The sequence below is a fragment of the Oenanthe melanoleuca genome, chromosome 3, assembly GCF_029582105.1.
Source record: "Oenanthe melanoleuca isolate GR-GAL-2019-014 chromosome 3, OMel1.0, whole genome shotgun sequence".
In the NCBI taxonomy this organism is placed as follows: Eukaryota; Metazoa; Chordata; class Aves; order Passeriformes; family Muscicapidae; genus Oenanthe; species Oenanthe melanoleuca.
This window is the reverse complement of record NC_079336.1, coordinates 11368610-11378043: the sequence shown is the minus strand read 5'-3', so window position 1 is coordinate 11378043 and position 9434 is coordinate 11368610.

Genomic DNA, 9434 nt, shown 5'->3' with positions numbered 1-9434 from the left:
CTCACATGGTCATGCTAGAAATGAAACAACCACAGTCATTCTTCAGTGGGGAATCTCACGGATATCCTTTCACATTTGCACTCCTTTGCTTGGGATTGCTCACCTAAGCATACTGTTCTACCAAAACCAATGGTTTGCATGCACATTCTTTCAGTATTTGAAGTAATGACTCTTCACCAGAGAGCATGCTGGATAAGACAAATTAGCCAACATCCAAATAAATATTCTGTCTTTGAATGAGAGTAATTTTTAGTAATTCCATCTGAAATGACATCACATTCCACTATGCATTTTACAGACACACTGAAGTTTAGGACAGTGCTGGAGAGTCACCTGAATACAGTGAAAGTGAAACACAGAAGGAATGAGTAATTTGATCAGGGCTGCACAACAAAGCTCTGGCAAAATTTACAGGAAAGGCCAAATATCCTAATATAAGGTTTAAACATTAGAGAATGAACTTTAACTGACACTCCTAAAAATGCAAAAAACCCCTCAACCCCAATAAACAAAAACCCCCAAACACTTTCAGACCAATAATTAAAGAAAAAAAAAAATCCTTTTAGAATAAAGATAAGTGTTTTCTTTTCCTGTGACAGAACCCAGAATCCTTTCAACTAATTTGTTGAGGAAATATGCCACAGTGGAATTTAGTATGACTGATTAAACTATGTTAATACATTTTCCAGCTTTGGGTCCCTAGTCCCATTGCCCCATCTATGACCTTTCTAACTCAGGAATTATTTTACTTTTTCTACAAACAAGCATCCATCCATGCCAAAGGATATCATGGTTGAGCAGAAATTATTTGAAGTGCAAGCACAAAACAAAGAGCACATGACATTTGGAAGCACATGTATTTGTGTGCCTTTGCTGCATACAATAAGTGTGATGGTATTTCTGCCACTATACAAAGGTATGATGTGAGTTTTAGATTGATCCCTCTCATTTTGAATAAGCATAATCTGTAAATGAATCCCACACACATCACAACCCCAATATTCTTTTTCTAATAAGGTGTTCCCATGCAAAGTTGCTGTGTAGGGGAAAACAGCAGTTGGGAACATAATTTACCTTTAAAAGTCACTTGTATGGAAGACTGGTGTGTTACTCCTCACTGTTGTTTCTTCTCACATATATCTCACTCCCACAAAACCACATACACACAAAGATAATGTGCACACACTCTGCTCGGTGGTGTATTCATGACTTTCCTTGGAACTGTTACTAATGGTCTGACCAAGATCTGTTTGTTGGAGGGTGGTGGGCTGAACATCTGATCCTGAAAGAATCAGCAATCCTCCAAGCCATGCCCTTCTTCTTCAAGCTGACAGTTGTAAGTTCCAATTTAGAGTGTACAGCACAAAAAAATGTAGCAATGGATTGGAAAACTAGTCTATGCATCTCCACCACGAGTCTTTTCACTAAATTTGAGCCTCAGCTACTAACCCAGACAAACACTGAGCACATAAGAGCTAAGCTCATAAAGGAGAGCAGGATGAAGCAACCTTCACATGTGGTGATACAGTTTTTCTATATAGTATATTATTACTAACAGTACACACCAAGAAAGATGTATTTCTCTTTCCAGTGTTCTATTAGCTCAGCCCTTTGTCATCCCTTGCTCACTTGGTCCTGCCCTCCATTCACAAAACTGTGTGAAACTGTAGCACCACAGCAAGAAGGCTGCAAGCTGCCTTTGGTATCCAACAAAACAGAAAATGGAACTCTTACCAGCAGCTCTTGGAACCCTGTGGGAGCAGTTGTGACAATTGCCAAAATTCAGAAGAAATTATTCCCATTCTTGTTTAAGGATCCCATTAAGGCTAGAGCAGTGTGAGCTGACTCAGGGTAAATAAGGCTCATTAAGTTTAATGCAGATGATGTCTGGACAGTGTTGATGCAAGGGAGGTTTTGCTTGCCCTTTCACTTCTATTTCTACTGCAGCACCTTCTGTTTCCTTCCTGAGACCAAGGCAATTTTTAGCTATTTATGGGCAAACAGTGCAACCTTAACCTAGACTGGGAAGCAAGGAGCATGAAATAGCTGCTGTCCCATCCTTTCTCATAATAATTGCTAAAAGCAAATTATTTTGAAGGTGGGAGGGATCTGCATTTTTTTCCCATCACAATATTTTGCATGACATCACACAAACTGTGCTGAAAAAAAAGTGTAGAATTTCTACTGTGAAGTGTCTGTGGTCACAAGTGGGGGTTTTCATTCAAAATGTAAATGCTGGTAGTATCAACATCTGGAGGACTGCAGCCTTAGGCACCATTACAAGAAGCAAGAGATTTGGACAGGATATATTCAGCCTTGCTTTAATGGTATGATGCTCTGCCAAGATAATCTTCTAAGCTTTGACATATTTTATGTTGAAAAATATTATCATCAGGTGCAAAGGAAATTCCTCTTCTGCAAGGAGAGTTTTGTAGCATAATTACATAATTACTGATGACATAATTACTATGTGACTACATGTTTCATTAACAACTTTCCTGACCTGAATAAACAAGCAACAAACATTCTTCTGATGACAACCTCATACACCAGTGGAATTAAATAACAACAAAAGTAAAGGACTCAGATTCTCACTAGTGGCTTTGCAAGAGAATTATTTTCCCTCGGCATGCTGAACTTTAAATCCATTGCTCCTAATTAAAGCAAGTCAGCTGCTGAAAAGCCTCTTACCCCAAGCCTCTCTGCCTTCAGCCTTCCTAAGATTCTCAAGACCTCACAACATTCCAAAGTCTTCAGTTTTGCCATGCCTCACTTCCCACTTTGATTAAAAAAAAAACCAGTTGTGGCCTCTTGCTGTGACTGCCATGATGTTGTGTGTGGCACCATTCTCCAAAATTGTCCTTATGCACATTCCTATGGACTGTTCAAAACTTGTTGAGTCTGTTTAGGATTCTCTGTCCATCTCTGTCCTCTTGGTTCAGCTGCAGCTTTGAAGTGACTCCAGGAAACAGCTAGATGTGAGGATGCACTCCCTTTTTACCCTGCACAAGGCTCTAATGGTAGAAACAAAAAGGTCATGTCTGGCAAAAGTTAAATTATAATATAGCTTTACATGTTTGCCTTATGAGCCTTTAATCACCAAGCAGACATTTCTGAAAAGGACAAAAGGAGGATATAAAATTCAAGTAGAATTACAGGGAGCATGCAGCTCAGCCAATGCCAAAATCTCCAAAGGCAACATGTAATCACAAGGGTGACCTAGGTACTGCTAGATTCAGTTCTGCATGCCTAACTGCTAGACATCCCCAAATTAGGATGTATACTGCTGAACACTTCTACCTAGGGGCAAACATCTACTTCCAAAGAGATCTGAAACCATTTTGCTTAGAGCTTTGGAGCTCTCTGTCCCAGACAGCTTATAGTACAGGAGATACTTCAAGTAAATAATATTGTGATGATCGTGAAAAAAAGTTCTGGTTTAAGTCAGTAGAAGTTTACCAAAATCAAACAGCTAAAAGTTAACTACAAAGATTAAAACTGATGTGAATTAAAATTTAAAAAATGTGAAATCAAAATTTTAGAACCATGTTCAAGTAGCAATGTTTTATAATAAATCTGTCAGAAACATTAATAAATCCCATTTTTTTCTTGGACTAAAGAAATTTAGTACAAGATTTTTAACTGGACATTTCACTGATAAGCACTTTGCACTGTCCCCACACCACACAGTCTCAGCAGCAGCTGTTCCTGGGATGTCATTCCAAAACCTCCTTTTCAACAACTCAGACACTCTCTTGGGTCATCTTTGCCTCCATAAACCACACACACCACAGATGTAAAAAGTCCTACCTTTTCTATCTAACTCAGTTGTACTTTTTCACTGTAGCATTAACACATGGCAAGTGTTTCCCAGAAGTATTTGTCATTGCTGCACAGGGCTCAGTTCATTCACTAAAGGAAAGGCTTGCAGAGCTCCTGGAAGTGGCCAGCTTCAGATAACGAGACCATTGGATTAAATATAGATTTAGACTTCTTTTTTTAATCTTTCCCTTTATCTCTATCCAAATCCTCACTCCCTTTTGGCTGCTGTCACTACAGCACTTCAGATTCTGGCACAGAACTAGGAAAGGAGGTATTTCAAGAGATGGTAAATCAAGTTATTCAACGCTTTTCCTGGCTTCCTTTCTCAGAGGTTAAATATGTTTTCAAATCAGTAAAAGAAGTGAAAGTTCTTTCAAGTCTCACATCTCACAAGGCAAGACAAGCAGAAGGGGATTTTCCAATACTAACCACTAACGACATGCAAGCCTCAGAAGAGCTTCTTTCCTTCCCTGAGCCACAGGATATGCACAAAGCCTTACTCATTATCTTTTCATGTCATCTCCAAAATGACAGATACAGGGCTATCAGCATAATGGGACATGGAATGTACACATACATCACGTTTCATTATTCACCTTTACTTTTAACTCAGATTCCTAAGCCAGCTCCAGGAAAAAATGCCAGCACTTATGTGCATATGAGAACTCTCTTTATGTTAATTTCATGAGAACAAGCTTGCACAAATAACACAGTCTAAATATGCATTTACTCTCTGTATATAATCATATCCCAGTTCCAAAGAGGATGAAACATGTATTTTTGCAAATATATTGAAAAGCCTTGTATTCATATATTACAACCATCAAGCAAATATCTGCAATGACACAATTCACAGACCAAGCAGAAATGTCATTGCACCTCAGAAGGGGCTGCAGAAACTGAGTAGACATTTTTATAGCCTTGTTAAACAGTGACCTGACCTCAGTTCAAATTAAAAGTAATGCAATCAAAATAATATAGCAAAGTGTGTATGTGACCATCCCCATAGCTGGCCAAGGCAGACTCAGCTGTTTGTCAAAATACAGATCACCACTTCAGCATTTCACTGTGCATGCCAAATGTACCTTTCATTTTCACAGCAGCTGCTGACCAACACTCAGCATTTACTGTCAAACATGATGGTGCTCCATGAGAAGCAGTTTCCACTGCTGTTTATGTCCTTCATTAACTGCTTTTGAAGGTGAACACAAGATATGCGTGGGAAGGAAAGGGAAAAAAGTACAAATATTAGGTTATTTGTACAAATTACTCTTAAGGAAAGCTAATGAAAGTGGTGCTTCAGCCAAACAAAAGCAACCACAACCAATACAGACCAGCAGGAGACACCTCTATAGTAGGATGTAAGATTAAATTATATAATGAGCATTATTCATAAGGCATTATTCATCTCAGCCTCAAGCAGACATCTAAAGAAAGTCAAATGGATTGTGGCAAGTGCTCTCCACTGAACATTAGACTAGAAAAGCAGCCTATAATAACTACCATAGATGAACCTCTTTGCACTGCAGCCATCCCTTAAGGTGAAATGAATTCCTCAGTCTCACTCCAACATTTATCTTTACTTTCTACATCACAGAGCAATTCCACCTTCACTGCACAGTATTGTTCCCCCATCATATTAGTAGAAACATACTACAAAACAAAAATCTAGTCATTTTTCACTGGCTTAGTTAGCTACCAACATGCAATTTTCCTGAAGTTCTCAGAACATTTCATAGAGGTACCAACCAGTCCTACCCCCTTTTACAAGTGAGGAGAAAATAAAAGTTAACATGAAAATTGACATGAGCTTGAGCATGATCTGCTACAGATCTAAAGGTTCTAAAACTAGAATCAAAACCCCAGGACACAACCTTTCATCCTGCATTTCATCCTATCTTGGCATTATGATCAACTACCATGAGTCCAACTCTACTGCACACTGTTCAGCAAGGTCATAATCCTGAAAAGTGAGTATAAATATTAATAATAAAAATAAAATAGTCATTGAATTATATTATGTATTTCTTTTAACAGCTTAAGACAAATACTCTCCCTGTTTACACATGGTGCATCCACACAGCATACTCAGACATAATGCAGTTGCATGGCTGGTTTGGTTAAGTGCCAGAATTATACACTCCAGAAGTTTCAAAATTATGCTGAGCCCAGGTTATTAGCCTTGTGAAGGGGGAAAACTTACTGTCCTGAGCAGTGGGTCAAGCAAATACAGTTTATACACCTTTGGTACTTGAGCTATCAACAGTGAAATGTACTTCACAGATTTATCACCCTAGTTCAATCTAGGTGAACTGGGGATGATCTTCATGCTCTGCTGCCCCATGTAGACATATCCTAAATCATCTGTAGAAGCAGGTAATATAATACTGACATCATACTTTAAAAGACAAAAATATTATAGACAAGGATTCAACTTTTTTTTTTTAATTTCTGAAAAAGATAAACAGTTTTAAAATTTACTATAGGGTGAGTTGGAGTATAAAACCACATTTGTGCATGCACACACACACACACACACACAAACACATGTGTACATAAACACATACACACTTCTGCATAATTACAGCACTCTTCTCCCACTGATGTTTACCTTTATTCACTTTGCTGCTACTTATAAGTACATTAAACTACCAAAATGTGGTCTTCTTAAAATTGCTTAGAAACCAAACATTTCAGTAGCATTTTTTCTAGAGGAGTCAAAAAACAGTCCTCAAAACCATGACACACAGAAAGGATGATGCCTTCCAACCTTGCATCTTTCCTGCTGCCCTGCAAGAACAAGTCTTTACTGGCAGTCTGAAATACATGTGTTTTTCTGCACTGATTAATGCTGATCTAATGCTGATCTGCCTGCACCCAGAATACAAGTCAAAGAAGCAGGAATGCCAGCACCATGTCAGTATGTTTGAGACAATGATCTTGCCAAAATGTAATGTATTTAGCACTCTGTAAATGATGGAACGAAAATTGTTGTTAGAAGACTTGGGTAATTTCAGAATAGAAAAAAAAAATCATAAGTTTTCACACTTATTTTCATCCTTTAATATAAAATTCATCTCTTTTGAAATAATGTACATTTCTGTATTCCTTTGCTAATGTGGCCCATCTATTCTAAACTTTGATATTAGACAGAATTACATTTGCAGATATCAAGAACATTTCAGTTCTGTTGAATAGAAATTGTTTTTAGCAGTGAAATAATGTCACTGAAAACAAATACCTTCATTACCAGAAAGCCTCAATACTGTAATAGCTCATAAATATTAGAGTACTGATGAAAAAACATTTAACATGTGATGTGTGATCACATGAACACAGCTTTGCACTACCAAAGCAGGATTACAGTTTTGGATGTTTCAGTTAACAGTAAAACAAGGAAGTTTCTCCTATACAATGATAAAAAGAGCAATTAACATCCAAAAAGTGTAACAGTGAAAACAGCACTACATGTTCTTCAGTTTTCTCACCTGTAAGTCAAACAGCAATGTTTTCAAACACTTTTAATTAAGGGTTGTATTCTGACTTTAACTGCTTCTTCTGCATTGACATTTCAAATTACCTAAATTGAAAGTATGTTACAAAATAATTGATTTTGTTAAAAGCAAAGGCAAAACATGTGAGCAGTTCTGAAGGATTTTTTAAATTATGTTTTATAATATCATTCAGCCAAGACTTCATGTAACCTTTTCTTCCCTCAGTCATACTCTCTTTGGGGTAGCTACAAGACTAACGTGCTGTCCTGTCTTCTGTCTTGTCTTGTCTTTTTTTCAACTTCACCCTAGTTTGCTACATACTGTAGCAAGTACTGTATTACAAGTCTGTAACCTGTTAAGCTATTTTACAATAATTATGTACAATCAGAACAATACATTTCTTTCAGCCTCCTATTGATCATGGCTCACTTCAAAGCAATTTTCTGACTTACAAGCTGTGGATCATATAAAACCCTCTTGCATTTGCCTGGAAAAACATATAAATATATCAGGCATATGAATAGATCACAAAAGTAGCTGAAACAAATGCAAATCTGGCTCTGTTGAGTCTGGTTTCTCATCTCTTACAATCATTTGCTTTACCAGCAGGTAAACACCTTTAGCAAGGCTGGGGTATCCATGATTTGTCAGGAAACAGCAGGAAAGTTTCACAGAAGCCCATGGAAAATAACTAAAGTGAAATAAAGGACACAGCCAGCTCTTACTTGGGAGATTGTGAGAGACATGCAGAAAAGGAGGAAATGGTGAGAGTGAGACATCCAAAGATTGTGGCATAACCCTTCATGCATTTCTGCTTCCAGCCAGAGATACATCAATAATTTCTGACATAAATAAACAAAAGTTTGACCTGCTGATTTACTAAAGCAGGGATGGTAATAATAATAAAACCATCAAAACTCCATAAAGGCCTTTAAAGTGTCTAAAGATATTTTCATTACTGCAATAAGCGTTAAGCGTTTCCTTTGCTGTTAACAGTTTTTACAGCAAAGCTTTGACAAATGTCCCACAGGTTATCAGTAAATGTTGCATATAAAATAAAAACCAACTAAACAATCCAGAAAACTACTTTTAAGTTGTGGGCCAGGACTAAAGCTGGAGCCACAAAGGATCTGTTGCTGGTCTCATCTGGCACAGTCCCAGTGGAAGAAGCCATCTCAATTGACACCAGCTGAGAGAACAGCCTTTTCATCCAATCCCTTATGCACTCTTAAGTCCATATTTTTCTTTTTTTCCCCTTTTATGTTCTAGTCACCAACACCACTCTGGCCAGTCACTAATAGTCCTTAAAGGCTAATCTTCCTGTTAGCTTGCATTTGAAAATGAATCTCAGATGTAGGAAATTAAAGCCTTCCTCTCAAACATAAAGCAGATTCCAATTGAAAACTGAAGAATTCACATTTCAAGCCACTCTCCAAGGATGTCTTTCTCTATTGGTAACATTTGGAGATGTTTGAAAGAAGCTAATGAGGACAGGTTTATGTGGCTGGTTATAATTTTACCTTCCCAACTGCACATTTCACATTTGTCTCAGTGAATTATCTGGTAAAATATTTCATTATAATGAATAGTTTAAAAAGCTTTGCAACCAGAGAAACATTCTGAGCTAAACTTTCAAAAACAGTCAGGAGAGTGAGATTGCATAAAAATTCTCAACTGGCTAATTGCTCCAAAAAATAGAAAATATTTAAGCATATATAAACATAATATGTTGCAATGCTTCAAACAACTAAACAATTGAATATAATGACAAAGCAGAGGGATACAGGTAGAAAAGAAACTGGGTAAGAATGAGGAACAAACTATATAAGTAGCCATTTTACCAGCCATGTGAACAACCTCAAAGATCTTCTAGTGTTCACTGAACAACTTTTCCTGCTGTGGCATTAAAAATATTTCAGCTGAACTAAACTTTTCAGAGAATTAAACTAATTGAGAACAAGTCTTCCTGATGAAGTGGCATTGTGGCTTTTCCACTGACCACTGTGAGGAGATGAAGCTATGACACCTCACCAGTCCTCTTCCCATTTGCCTGTTACCTGCAGCAGGTCAAGAGAAACAGGAAATTGCTCTTCAGTGTAGTTCCCTTCATGCCTATGA